This window comes from Rattus norvegicus, chromosome 4 (assembly GCF_036323735.1).
Source record: "Rattus norvegicus strain BN/NHsdMcwi chromosome 4, GRCr8, whole genome shotgun sequence".
Classification (NCBI taxonomy): Eukaryota; Metazoa; Chordata; class Mammalia; order Rodentia; family Muridae; genus Rattus; species Rattus norvegicus.
The window spans coordinates 102,183,503-102,199,083 of record NC_086022.1 but is presented as its reverse complement, the minus strand read 5'-3'; the positions used below and the strand labels follow the sequence as shown (position 1 = coordinate 102,199,083).

Below are 15,581 nucleotides of genomic sequence, written 5' to 3'. Positions count from 1 at the left end.
GCATTTTATGTTTTTCTATATGAAATTGAAAGGCTCTTTCCACGTTTTTGTAGAATTGTGTTGGGATTTTGATGGGGATTGCATTGAATCTGTCGATTGCCTTTGGTAGGATGGCCATTTTTACTATGTTAATTCTGCCAATCCATGAGTATGGGAAATCTCTCCGTTTTCTGAAATCTTCTTTGATTTTTTATTGAGAGACTTGACATTCTGTTCTTGTCATACAGACCTTTCCCTTGTTTAATTATCTACCCCAAGATAAAATGTTGACACATCATACCCAAAATTATGGGACACAATGAAAGCAGTGTTAAGAGGAAAATTCATAATCACTAAGTACACTGGTAAAGAAACTGGAGAGATCTTACACTAGCAACTTAACAGCACTTCTGAGAGGAAAAACACCTAGAACTAAAAGGGAAGCAAACTCTCCCAAGAGGAGTAGATCACAGGAAATACTCAAACTCGGGTCTGAAATCAACCAAATAGAAACAAAGAGAACAATAGAAAGAATCAGCAAAACCAAAAACTGGTTCTTTGAGAGGTTCAACATGATAGATAAACTCCTAACCAAACTAACTAAAGGGTCCAGAGGCAGTATCCAAATTAACAAAATCAGAAGTGAAAAGTGAGACATGACAATAGAAACGGAGGAAATTAAAAGTCACCAGACCATACAACAAAAGTCTATACTCAAAAAAACAGGAAAATCTAAATGAAATGAATGGTTTGCTAGACAGATACCACATACCAAAGTTAAATCAAGAGCCAGTAAACATTCTAAACAGGTCCATGTCCCATAAGGAAATAGAAGTCATTAAAAACCTCCCAACAACTACAACAACAACAACAACAACAACAACAACAACAACAAAACAATAACAAAAAACAACCCAGGGCCAGAAGGATTTAGTTCAGAATTCTCCTGTACCTTCTAAGAAGACCTGATACCAGTATTCTTCAAACAGTTCCATAAAATAGGAACAGAAAGTACATTATCTAATTCATTCTATGAAGCCACAATTACTCTGATACATAATCCAGACAAGGAACCTATCAAAAAGAGAACTTCAGAACAATTTTGGTTAGGATATCAATGCAAAATACTCAGTAAAGTTCTTACAAACCAAATTTAAGAACACATCAAAATCATCATTCACCACTACCAAGTAGCCTTCATCCCAGGGATACAAATTTGTTTCAATATATGAAAATCTATTAACATAATCTACTATATTAACAAACTCAAGGGAAAAAAATCACATGATCATCTCCTCAGATGCAGAAAAAGCAGTTGAAAAAAACAACATCCCTTCATGTTAAAAGTATTGGAGATATCAGTAATTCAAGTCACATACCTAAACATAATAAAAGTAATTTACTGCAAACCAACAGCCAATAGCAAATTAAGTGGAGAGAAACTTCATGGCATCCCATTAATATTGGGGAGAAGATGAGGATGCCCAGTCTCCCTACATCTATTCAATATAGTACTTGAAGTGCTGGCTAGAACAATAGGACAACAAAAAGAGACCAAGGGGATACAAATGGACAAAGAAGAATTAAAGGTATCACTATTTGCAGATGATATGAAAGTATACATAAGCGACCCCAAAAATTCTACCAGAAAACTTCTCCAGCTGCTAAACGACCTCAGCAATGTGGCTGGATATAATAAAATTAATTCAAATAAATCAGTATACTTTATGCAAATTATAAGCGGGCTATGAAAGAAATTAGGAAAAAACTAACTTCAAAATAGGCAAAGATAATGCAAGATAAGGACATTTTCTATACTCATACTTTAATGCCTTGCTTATCTATCATGAGGGAAGTTTTTTTCTGGTAATGATGAGATGAAATAAAGAGACCCACACCCTCATATTTTACAGAGAGTAAAACACATTGGACCACTCTACTATAATTGGGATGTCTCCATCAAATCTTCCCCAGTAGGGTTAGAGTACCCGGTGGAAAAGGAGGTAGAGAGAGTCCAAGAATGAGAAATGATAAAGGACACCAAGAAAATTGTTAAATTATCATGATTGACATGCAAATGTACTCACATGGAATGAGTCACCATGCACAGGGCCTACCCAAGGTCTTTCAATTTAATGTCCTAGAGCTAAAAGACATGTACACATGCCCCATTCCTAATCCTATGTATTCAATAGATAACCCTTCCAAATAAAAAATTAGTTTGCTAGGAAAGAAACTACTCTAAAGGATACCTTGGATGCATAGCATCAGATGGGAAATAGAAAATGAGCACAAAAGCATTTTGAAGCATCTTTGTCTCATATTATCATGATCAGGTTCTTCCTTTTTCATCATTTATACACTATTTTTAAATTTGAATTTAAATTTTATTTATTCATATTTATTCCTTCCTGTTTTTACTTGGCAAAATCTTTGGATATATATTTGCATACATGCATAAACTTCAAGGTTCAAATTTAATTGTATTAGTGTATAAGGAAGTGTGTCTGTATCATGTATTTAATATTTTGTTCTTTCCTGTCCTTATGTTTTGGCCAATTATAATGTGTTGGTGTTTGCCTTATCTTTTTATATTCATTTTATTTTATTTATTATTATATGATTATATATTATTATCAATTAATATTTTATAGTAGCATGTCTATTTTCTAATTATAGAGAGAAAGCTGATGGAAATGGTCATGAGGAGGAGCTGCAACAAATGGAAAGATGAGACAGCATAATCATTTTTCAATTAAAAAATGAAGGAAAGAAGTAGAGGAGAAAGAAAGGTAAAAAAATGCAATAAAGAACAAAATACAGAAAAAAAGGAAAAATGAAAGAAGGAAAGAAGAAAGGAAGACAGAAATGAAGAAATATTATCCATGATACATTCATTTATAAATGTGTTTTAATAATGCAGCATACACCTTAATATTCTGCGAATGCTGTTTCACTTTAGAGTCTTCTATTATCAATAATTAATGTGTGGCAAATGCACACAAACTTTCCTTGTATGGAATGCCTGCATGAATCCAGGGCCTCCATTTCCTCCAAAGACTCAAACTAAATCTGCTCAACTATGATTTTCTAGTTTGATTGATTTTTCTTTTGGGGATTAGTAGAATAATCTTAATATATTTAACCATTCTCTTTCTCTTCCTCTCATCCCAATCATATTCAAACCTTTCTTCCCAAACTAACTGGCTATTTATTTTCCTGTCCCATGTGTTCTCTTTTTTTTTTCAAAATGTGGATGAAACTTAATTATTGTCTTAATATACAGTACAATCATTTGTCAAATATCAAGTACTTGAAATAGCATAATAGAATCACATATTTAAGTGCAAAGCAAAGAGATAATGTGTAATTTTATAAGCAAATTATCAAATAAAAAGACAATATCGGCTAACTGTTGACTTTTCAAGTATACTCCACCTAACACCCAAGAAAATGTTTTATACTATAAAATTCTTCTATATATTTTGAGGAATTTTCTAATATATCAAGATTTATATGAAAAATGAAATTTAAAAATTTTTAGAAAACACTAAATATGAACCCAATGTAGAAATCTGAAGATAGACTGTTCCTTTGGCAGAAAATAAATAGCTACAAACATCTTAAAATAAGTACAGTTCAATAGGATCATGCAAAAAATATATCTTTACACTTCGTATTAATACTGATATCAGATCAATTCAGATTTACTATCATTTTTAGGATACCAGTAACTCTGCAACACAAATTTATGAATGGGAAAAATAAAATGTAGGGGGGAGAAACTTCTGCATATATTACACTTCACAGACACCAATATATACTCTTTATATACAGATCCCGTGGCATGTTTTACTATTCCAAAACCTGAGCTTTACTGGCTGCTCCCCACTTAACAGTATTTACACTGACTAAGGCCTTTACAGTTTAGGCAACTGAACACGAAATGCACAATCACTAATACGAGCTTATTAAACACAGTTTGGAAGGGAAGGAAAAACATGTTTATCGCAAACGTTATTAAGAGCAGCTCTGGACTTTTATGTTTATTTACTTAATTTTTAAAGAGCAGAGGGTTGCCCCCAACAGCAGGATACGGGTCTCAGTCCATTCTTCTAAGTCCTTCAGTGGGTTCAGCTGAAAGAAAAAGGCAGTAGGAAAAGCAACCTGAGTGCTGAAGACTGGGAAATCATACAGTGAAAACCAGATACTCACAAAATACAGGCTTGCACAGACTGCTTGCTCTCGCTTCCGTGCTGCCTATTTTATGCAGTGGTAGGTTCTAGAATGAAGTTTCTTTGAAAAAATAACATACTTATAATCAAATATCTGTAAGTAGATAAATGACAAAAATTTCCAAATTATCTCCCAATGGATTTTTACTTCTCCGAAGATGTCTCAATGTGAGAATACCATTGTAGCTTCTTAGAGTAGAGTCTAAGTCAAACAAACACATTGAAAATTTGAAGTTACAATTCCCACTTGAGGGTGGAATGTGGCAAGTTTATATGGGGGAAGAGAATAATTTAGTCACTATAATTTTTGCAGGACCACGTATTTTCCAAAATTTTACATAATTTGTGACTTTTACCACCTAAAAATTCCACTGAAGGATTGTACTACATTTCAGTTATCCATCTATCTTTTGGTGTACATTTAAATCATTTCCATTTTCTAGCCATTGTGAATAGAGTTTTAAAATATATGGATGCACTTTCATGTCTGTTGTAGGCTAGAGAGTCCTCAGGCATGGCACAGCTGGGTAGTATATTAATAAAATCTGTAGCTATGTGAGAAAGTTGCACACTGATTTCACAGTTGTTGCATTCTCACCAGCACCGAATTGGAGCTCCTCTTTCTTCCTGTCCTCATTGCTCAAGAGTTTTGGAAGTCTCTGTTGCAGTTATTGAGGCTTTTCAAAAGCTCCAACATAGGTTTTATATAATATATATGCTCTAGCTTCGTTATGTGGCCCAAGTGAAGGGACCAGTTGTTTCTTTAAATGGAAATGATGAAATTTTCTCTCCCGATCTAGTTGGTCTTTTAAGTAGCATGGAAAACGTACTGTGGAAGTAATTTGTTTGAAGCTTCTAAAAATACCTCTGTGGCACTCTTCATCACTCTTGCTGAAAAGACATTCAAGGCACAATATTTGTCTTTATTAGCAAAGTGCTAAAAATATTTTAATATCTCTACCTATAAAATTCTTCTATATGTTGGCAGACTGTAAACTGTTATAACAAATTTTTTTCTATTCTTGGTAGAAATATGTCTTTGTAGGACATCCAGATTTTTTTACTTCTTTGTAATGAAATCTCAATACTGTGATATTCACGAGTTGTTATGATTCATGGAATATTCAGACAATTTAAGATGCTTCAGCCAAAATTGTAAGAAAAATTCCAAGCCATGGAATAAGACCATGGTTTTGAGGTGCTCTTCACTTCAAACTACTGAATATACCTTAGTGATTTATGCGAATTGTACTAATTATGTAACCATGTAAATAGTAGCCAAGTCTCCTTTAAATTTCAACATCTCTTATGGTAATCAGCAAAAGGGTAAATACTGTAAGAAGTCACTAGGAGCTTGGTCGGTCATCCAGGTCTTTTTTTGTATGTAATATGAAGTCAGTATGATTTGCATAAGTATTTCTTCCTTCTAGTGTCCAGCCTCTTAGAGTATTATAAGAAGGTTTCTCGCGGCTGTGGCATAATCCACATAAACACAGGGAAAGCTCAAGGATGGTATTCACACCTCAGTTCTTGTCCTTTTGCTTTTCTGGATTTCAGGTATGACTGTTCAGACATTGAAAAAATGTAGAGATGTCATTTTTTTTTTTATTAACTTGAGTATTTCTTATATACATTTCGAGTGTTATTCCCTTTCCCGGTTTCCGGGCAAAAATCCCCCTCCCCCCTCCCCTTCCTTATGGGTGTTCCCCTCCCAACCCTCCCCCCATTGCCGCCCTCCCCCCATAGACTAGTTCACTGGGGGTTCAGTCTTAGCAGGACCCAGGGCTTCCCCTTCCACTGGTGCTCTTACTAGGATATTCATTGCTACCTATGGGGTCAGAGTCCAGGGTCAGTCCATGTATAGTCTTTAGGTAGTGGCTTAGTCCCTGGAAGCTCTGGTTGCTTGGCATTGTTGTACTTTTGGGGTCTCGAGCCCCTTCAAGCTCTTCCAGTTCTTTCTCTGATTCCTTCAATAGGGGACCTATTCTCAGTTCAGTGGTTTGCTGCTGGCATTCGCCTCTATATTTGCTGTATTCTGGCTGTGTCTCTCAGGAGCGATCTACATCCGGCTCCTGTCGGTCTGCACTTCTTTGCTTCATCCATCTTGTCTAATAGGGTGGCTGTATATGTATGGGCCACATGTGGGGCAGGCTCTGAATGGGTATTCCTTCAGTCTCTGTTTTAATCTTTGCCTCTCCCTTCCCTGCCAAGGGTATTCTTTTTCCTCATTTAAAGAAGGAGTGAAGCATTCACATTTTGATCATCCTTCTTGAGTTTCGTTTGTTCTAGGGATCTAGGGTAATTCAAGCATTTGGGCTAATAGCCACTTATCAATGAGTGCATACCATATATGTCTTTCTGTGATTGGGTTAGCTCACTCAGGATGATATTTTCCAGTTCCAACCATTTGCCTACGAATTTCATAAACTCGTTGTTTTTGATAGCTGAGTAATATTCCATTGTGTAGATGTACCACATTTTCTGTATCCATTCCTCTGTTGAAGGGCATCTGGGTTCTTTCCATTTTCTGGCTATTATAAATAAGGCTGCGATGAACATAGTGGAGCACGTGTCTCTTTTATATGTTGAGGCATCTTTTGGGTATATGCCCAAGAGAGGTATAGCTGGATCCTCAGGCAGTTCAATGTCCAATTTTCTGAGGAACCTCCAGACTGATTTCCAGAATGGTTTTACCAGTCTGCAATCCCACCAACAATGGAGGAGTGTTCCTCTTTTTCCACATCCTCGCCAGCATCTGCTGTCACCTGAGTTTTTGATCTTAGCCAATCGCACTGGTGTGAGGTGAAATCTCAGGGTTGTTTTGATTTGCATTTCCCTTATGACTAAAGATGTTGAACATTTCTTTAGGTGTTTCTCAGCCATTCGGCATTCCTCAGCTGTGAATTCTTTGTTTAGCTCTGAGCCCCATTTTTTAATAGGGTTATTTGTTTCCCTGCGGTCTAACTTCTTGAGTTCTTTGTATATTTTGGATATAAGGCCTCTATCTGTTGTAGGATTGGTAAAGATCTTTTCCCAATCTGTTGGTTGCCGTTTTGTCCTAACCACAGTGTCCTTTGCCTTACAGAAGCTTTGCAGTTTTATGAGATCCCATTTGTCGATTCTTGATCTTAGAGCATAAGCCATTGGTGTTTTGTTCAGGAAATTTTTTCCAGTGCCCATGTGTTCCAGACGCTTCCCTAGTTTTTCTTCTATTATTTTGAGTGTGTCTGGTTTGATGTGGAGGTCCTTGATCCACTTGGACTTAAGCTTTGTACAGGGTGATAAGCATGGATCGATCTGCATTCTTCTACATGTTGCCCTCCAGTTGAACCAGCACCATTTGCTGAAAATGCTATCTTTTTTCCATTGGATGGTTTTGGCTCCTTTGTCAAAAATCAAGTGACCATAGGTGTGTGGGTTCATTTCTGGGTCTTCAATTCTATTCCATTGGTCTATCTGTGTGTCTCTGTACCAATACCATGCAGTTTTTATCACTATTGCTCTGTAATACTGCTTGAGTTCAGGGATAGTGATTCCCCCTGAAGTCCTTTTATTGTTGAGGATAGCTTTAGCTATCCTGGGTTTTTTGTTATTCCAGATGAATTTGCAAATTGTTCTGTCTAACTCTTTGAAGAATTGGATTGGTATTTTGATGGGGATTGCATTGAATCTGTAGATAGCTTTTGGTAAAATGGCCATTTTTACTATATTAATCCTGCCAGTCCATGAGCATGGGAGTTCTTTCCATCTTCTGAGGTCTTCTTCAATTTCTTTCCTCAGTGTCTTGAAGTTCTTATTGTACAGATCTTTTACTTGCTTGGTTAAAGTCACACCGAGGTACTTTATATTATTTGGGTCTATTATGAAGGGTGTAATTTCCCGAATTTCTTTCTTGGCTTGTTTCTCTTTTGTATAGAGGAAGGCAACTGATTTATTTGAGTTAATTTTATACCCAGCCACTTTGCTGAAGTTGTTTATCAGCTTTAGTAGTTCTCTGGTGGAACTTTTGGGATCACTTAAATATACTATCATGTCATCTGCAAATAGTGATATTTTGACCTCTTCTTTTCCGATCTGTATCCCCTTGATCTCCTTTTGTTGTCTGATTGCTCTGGCTAGAACTTCAAGAACTATATTGAATAAGTAGGGAGAGAGTGGGCAGCCTTGTCTAGTCCCTGATTTTAGTGGGATTGCTTCAAGTTTCTCTCCATTTAGTTTAATGTTAGCAACTGGTTTGCTGTATATGGCTTTTACTATGTTTAGGTATGGGCCTTGAATTCCTATTCTTTCCAGGACTTTTATCATGAAGAGGTGTTGAATTTTCTCAAATGCTTTCTCAGCATCTAATGAAATGATCATGTGGTTCTGTTCCTTCAGTTTGTTTATATAATGGATCACGTTGATGGTTTTCCGTATATTAAACCATCCCTGCATGCCTGGGATGAAGCCTACTTGATCATGGTGGATGATTGTTTTCATGTGCTCTTGAATTCGATTTGTCAGAATTTTATTGAGTATTTTTGCGTCGATATTCATAAGGGAAATTGGTCTGAAGTTCTCTTTCTTTGTTGTGTCTTTGTGTGGTTTAGGTATAAGAGTAATTGTGGCTTCGTAGAAGGAATTCGGTAGGGCTCCATCTGTTTCAATTTTGTTGAATAGTTTGGATAATATTGGTATGAGGTCTTCTATGAAGGTTTGATAGAATTCTGCACTAAACCCGTCTGGACCTGGGCTCTTTTTGGTTGGGAGACCTTTAATGACTGCTTCTATTTCCTTAGGAGTTATGGGGTGGTTTAACTGGTTTATCTGTTCCTGATTTAACTTCGATACCTGGTACCTGTCTAGGAAATTGTCCATTTCCTGAAGATTTTCAAATTTTGTTGAATATAGGTTTTTATAGTAAGATCTGATGATTTTTTGAATTTCCTCCGAATCTGTAGTTATGTCTCCCTTATCATTTCTGATTTTGTTAATTTGGACACACTCTCTGTGTCCTCTCGTTAGTCTGGCTAAGGGTTTATCTATCTTGTTGATTTTCTCAAAGAACCAACTTTTGGTTCTGTTGATTCTTTCTATGGTCCTTTTTGTTTCTACTTGGTTGATTTCAGCTCTGAGTTTGATTATTTCCTGCCTTCTACTCCTCCTGGGTGTATTTGCTTCTTTTTCTTCTAGAGCTTTTAGGTGTGCTGTCAAGCTGCTGACATATGCTCTTTCCTGTTTCTTTCTGCAGGCACTCAGCGCTATGAGTTTTCCTCTTAGCACAGCTTTCATTGTGTCTCATAAGTTTGAGTATGTTGTATCTTCATTTTCATTAAATTCTAAAAAGTTTTTAATTTCTTTCTTTATTTCTTCCTTGACCAGGTTATCATTGAGTAGAGCATTGTTCAATTTCCACGTGTATGTGGGCATTCTTCCCTTATTGTTATTGAAGACCAGTTTTAGGCCGTGGTGGTCCGATAGCACGCATGGGATTATTTCTATCTTTCTGTACCTGTTGAGGCCCGTTTTTTGACCAATTATATGGTCAATTTTGGAGAAAGTACCATGAGGAGCTGAGAAGAAGGTATATCCTTTTGCTTTAGGATAGAATGTTCTATAAATATCCGTTAAGTCCATTTGGCTCATGACTTCTCTTAGTCTGTCTACATCACTGTTTAATTTCTGTTTCCATGATCTGTCCATTGATGAGAGTGGGGTGTTGAAATCTCCCACTATTATTGTGTGAGGTGCAATGTGTGTTTTGAGCTTTAGTAAGGTTTCTTTTACGTATGTAGGTGCCCTTGTATTTGGGGCATAGATATTTAGGATTGAGAGTTCAACTTGGTTGATTTTTCCTTTGATGAATATGAAGTGTCCTTCCTTATCTTTTTTGATGACTTTTAGTTGGAAATTGATTTTATTTGATATTAGAATGGCTACTCCAGCTTGCTTCTTCTGACCATTTGCTTGGAAAGTTGTTTTCCAGCCTTTCACTCTGAGGTAGTGTCTGTCTTTGTCTCTGAGGTGTGTTTCCTGTAGGCAGCAGAATGCAGGGTCCTCGTTGCGTATCCAGTTTGTTAATCTATGTCTTTTTATTGGGGAGTTGAGGCCATTGATATTGAGAGATATTAAGGAATAGTGATTATTGCTTCCCGTTATATTCATATTTGGATGTGAGGTTATGTTTGTGTGCTTTCATTCTCTTTGTTTTGTTGCCAAGACGATTAGTTTCTTGCTTCTTCTAGGGTATAGCTTGCCTCCTTATGTTGGGCTTTACCATTTATTATCCTTTGTAGTGCTGGATTTGTAGAAAGATATTGTGTAAATTTGGTTTTGTCATGGAATATCTTGGTTTCTCCATCAATGTTAATTGAGAGTTTTGCTGGATACAGTAACCTGGGCTGGCATTTGTGTTCTCTTAGGTTCTGTATGACATCAGTCCAGGATCTTCTGGCCTTCATAGTTTCTGGCGAGAAGTCTGGTGTGATTCTGATAGGTCTCCCTTTATATGTTACTTGACCTTTTTCCCTTACTGCTTTTAATATTCTTTCTTTATTTTGTGCGTTTGGTGTTTTGACAATTATGTGACGGGAGGTGTTTCTTTTCTGGTCCAATCTATTTGGAGTTCTGTAGGCTTCTTGTATGTCTATGGGTATCTCTTTTTTTAGGTTAGGGAATTTTTCTTCTATGATTTTGTTGAAGATATTTACTGGTCCTTTGAGCTGGGAGTCTTCACTCTCTTCTATACCTATTATCCTTAGGTTTGATCTTCTCATTGAGTCCTGGATTTCCTGTATGTTTTGGACCAGTAGCTTTTTCCGCTTTACATTATCTTTGACAGTTGAGTCAATGATTTCTATGGAATCTTCTGCTCCTGAGATTCTCTCTTCCATCTCTTGTATTCTGTTGGTGAAGCTTGTATCTACAGCTCCTTGTCTCTTCTTTTGGTTTTCTATATCCAGGGTTGTTTCCATGTGTTCTTTCTTGATTGCTTCTATTTCCATTTTTAATTCCTTCAACTGTTTGATTGTGTTTTCCTGGAATTCTTTCAGGGATTTTTGCGATTCCTCTCTGTAGGCTTTTACTTGTTTATTAATGTTTTGCTGTGCTTCCCTAAGTGTGTTCATGTCTTTCTTGAAGTCCTCCAGCATCATGATCAAATATGATTTTGAAACTAGATCTTGCTTTTCTGGTGTGTTTGGATATTCCATGTTTGTTTTGGTGGGAGAATTGGGCTCCGATGATGGCATGTAGTCTTGGTTTCTGTTGCTTGGGTTCCTGCGCTTGCCTCTCGCCATCAGATTATCTCTAGTGTTACTTTGTTCTGCTATTTCTGACAGTGGCTAGACTGTCCTATAAGCCTGTGTGTCAGGAGTGCTGTAGACCTGTTTTCCTCTCTTTCAGTCAGTTATGGGGACAGAGTGTTCTGCTTTCGGGCGTGTAGTTTTTCCTCTCTACAGGTCTTCAGCTGTTCCTGTGGGCCTGTGTCTTGAGTTCACCAGGCAGCTTTCTTGCAGCAGAAAATTTGGTCTTACCTGTGGTCCCGAGGCTCAAGTTCGCTCGTGGGGTGCTGCCCAGGGGCTCTCTGCAGTGGCAGCAACCAGGAAGACCTGTGCCGCCCCTTCCGGGAGCTTCAGTGCACCAGGGTTCCAGATGGTCTTTGGCTTTTTCCTCTGGCGTCCGAGATGTGTGTGCAGGGAGCAGTCTCTTCTGGTTTCCCAGGCTTGTCTGCCTCTCTGAAGGTTTAGCTCTCCCTCCCACGGGATTTGGGTGCAGAGAACTGTTTATCCGGTCTGTTTCCCTCAGGTTCCGGCGGGGTCCTGCCGCTCCTGGGCCCTCCCCCACGGGAGCACAGAGGCCTTATACAGTTTCCTCTTGGGCCAGGGATGTGGGCAGGGGTGAGCAGTGTTGGTGGTCTCTTCCGCTCTGCAGCCTCAGGAGTGCCCACCTGACCAGGCGGTTGGGTCTCTCTCTCACCGGGTCTGGGAGCAGAGAGCTGCTGCGGGCCGGGATCCGCGGGTGTGCGAGATGTCATTTAAATAGAAAAATTTCTTGCTTTATTTGGAAGCCAGCATCACATAGGATTTTACTTTTTGTTTAAAAAATGATACAATAAAAGTCCTTTATTTTTCTATGTAATTTAGAAGTGACGTTCATATTCAAAGTTGTGATCTACTAATATGTCTCCTATATTTCCAGCCTCGAGAGGGGATATCGTTTTGACTCAGTCTCCAGCCATGCTGTCTGTGACTTCAGGAGAGAGCATCAGTCTCTCCTGCAGGTCCAGTCAGAATATTGGCACTAACATACACTGGTATCAGCAAAAATCAAATGAGTCTCCAAGGCTTCTCATCAAATATGCTTCCCAGTCCATCTCTGGAATTCCCTCCAGGTTCAGTGGCAGTGGATCAGGGACAGATTTCACTCTCAGTATCAACAGAGTAGAGCCTGAAGGTTTTTCAGTTTATTACTGTCAACAGAGTAACAGCTGGCCACCGCAGTGATGCAGACCATAGAAAAAAATCACCAGGAAAGCAGAAGAATGAGGCTGGTATACTTTAACTTTTTGGTGGTGCCTCAGCCTTCTTCAGAATGCTTCACAGATGCAGCCATGTGTAGTATTTACAGAAACATGTGGAATGAGGAAACCCTAAAGTCCCACTTTTCTCTGAAATACCTTTACTCTATTTTACCACTAGAATACCTAGACTATAATTGCCTTTGTCTAGTCAGACAGTCTTCTTACAGTGTATTGCGACCTGAGAAAAATCTCAGTGATGGACAAAAGGAATGATTGATTATTCCATACCCTTAAAATTGTGGGAAATTCAGATGACGCATTGTCTGAAACCACGTCATATAGTTTACTCCTGCCCCCAAAAAGACTGGAGAGCTCAGACTCAGAGAGTCATGTCTTTGTTGCAAAGTTCCCTCTACATACTTTATAGTAAGTGAACTACTCTTCAAAACAAAGTATTTTTATGTGTATTTATTTATGTAAATTGTTCAATTGAGCTTGGAAAAGATGGCAGTTTTCTTGAACACAGGTTTAGAGTTACTACTTAACAGACAAAAAGAGATTAAAGTAATAAAACTATGCTTGTCAATTGAAGGTTTCATAAATCTCTGGACATATTTTGAATCAGTGTAAGTTAACTGGGTGAAAAATGAAGTTATTTTTATAAACAATAGCATCTTGGAGCATATTCTATCATTTTGATTCACTTTTGCCACCATAAAATTTTATGGAAATTGATGAAGTTGTAATTTTACCCTTCCATTTGAAAAACATCAGTGAAATGTTTGTAAGTGACAGGTCAGTCTTTGAAAAGGAAAATAAGGATGGTGATAATTTTTGCTAAGTATGCAAACAGTTCTGACACATCTCTTGATGATTTAAAACAGACAAAAAACTTAGCAGAAAAGAATCTTCAAGCCTTAAGTAAGAAGACCTTCATCCAGGATTGCATACTATAGGGTAGGGCTTATCAGCGAAAAGGTAATTCTGAAAAAGTGATTAAGAATTTAAAATGTACATGACCTACAATGTCCTGTGATCTTATTTATTCTAGAGATTTCATATCATGATTGCTTATATTCTAGGGATTGTGAATACCTTCTAGTTATGACAGTACATATTCTCTCTAACTTATCTTTCACAAAATTTTGCTACATGTTTATGTTTGGAGATAATGCATACCATAATTATACATTTTTATCTGGTATTTAAACTTATACTTTAAGATGTGTGATTTTGTGTTTGAGTCTGATTATTGAACTCATTAATTTTACATATTTTTATATTTATTCTTCTAATCCTTTACCATGTAAACTTAAAAAGAGATAATCTAACACCTAAATCCTCTTCCTGATTTTGAATCATATCAAAATTAAAATTAAAAACAACCAAAGTATCCAGAAAATTATTGGCTAAATCTTCTCACCTCAAATATCCAAGAGTAAAAATGAATAATATTTCAGTATGTAATTATAATGCATTTAATTTCTACACACTGTCCTTTCTCATTTCTAGGTATTAATAGAGCAACAGTGACTTGGATGAGCTAGTGGCTCTTCATAGGTTGCAGAGTCTTTCGGTATAAACCCGAAAGTAACATAGTTGGATCTTGAGGTAGGTCATATGCCTAGTTTTCTGACCAACCTCCACACTGATTTCCATCGTGCTGTAAGAGTTTGTACTTCCACCAGCTGTTTTCCTTTTCCAGCATCCTCATCACCATGAGCTGTCATTTGCTTTGCTGTTCTTGGTTATTTTGACATCCTGACTTGCATAAGGGGAAAACAACAAAAAAAATGGAAATGGACAGAAATTTCTGTCCTTGAGCAAGAAACTCTCTTCAAAGAACACCAGCTTGCAAAGTAAAATTATTTTTCTCTAATGGATTCTCACTGGGTATATAAAGCAAAGTTAAGGATGGGGAGGGGTTAGGGGATGTTGGCCCAGAAACCAGGAAAGGGAATAACATTCGAAATGTAAATAAGAAATACTCAAGTTAATAAAGAAAAAAAGAAAAAAAAGAATAGGATCATTCCCATAGATGCCAAGCAGAAATGAACTCAGTGGTACTCTTGTATGCTTTTGGCCTTGTTTTGCTTAAAAATTTGTTATATTACAGGTCTTTTGCTTGTATATAGATTTGGAATGTTTATTGGTTTGTTTTTTTGTTGACATGTTTCAAAGGGCCTTTGGTTTTTCTTTTTTTTAAATTCCTTTTTTGTTGCTATTGTTATTCTTGAAAAAATTTCTTATTGCTGTTATGTTTTTAATATTATTCTTTTGGTTTTTTTTGGTTGTTCTTATTGCTATTGACAGGTTTTTGTTTTCTTTTTTCTTCAAAAAGAAAGAATAAAGGAAGGGCATGTACTTGGGTATCTGGGAAGATATGGAGGATGTGAGATACATTGAGGAAGAGAAACTGTGACCAAAATATATTGTCTAAATTTTTTAAATATATATTTAAAAATAAATGAAAATTCAAAGCATAGAGGAAATATTTCTTTACTATAATATTTCTTTTCTGTAAATATTTCTTCACTGTATCTTTACATCACAATGCCCTGTTTCCTACCACAGACAAGAGTACATTTAATTGATTCTCTTAGCTGTAATTAACTATTGTAGAAGTGGCAGATTAGTAGCAGTCAACTTTTTTGATTAATTACATGCCCTACATGTGCTGTGATGACATTTATTGTAGCTAGTACTTCAAATGTGTCTCATGTCCTCAAATTATGCAGTTAGTGTTGAAGAATGGAAATGAAATATCCCTGATTAAAGGAAAGTATTTTATGTTTAATTGAATCTGATTTGCATACTTATCAGTCAGAAAGTTCCCATCTCTCAGTTTCTATTAGTAAATCCTCCAA

General features: G+C 36.8%; 1 pseudogene; it reads left to right on the top strand.

Annotated features, from left to right (window-relative positions):
- Positions 1-5,723: 5,723 nt before the first annotated feature.
- LOC134486784 (Ig kappa chain V-V region L7-like) lies at positions 5,724-12,697 on the top strand (annotated as a pseudogene).
- Positions 12,698-15,581: the final 2,884 nt, after the last annotated feature.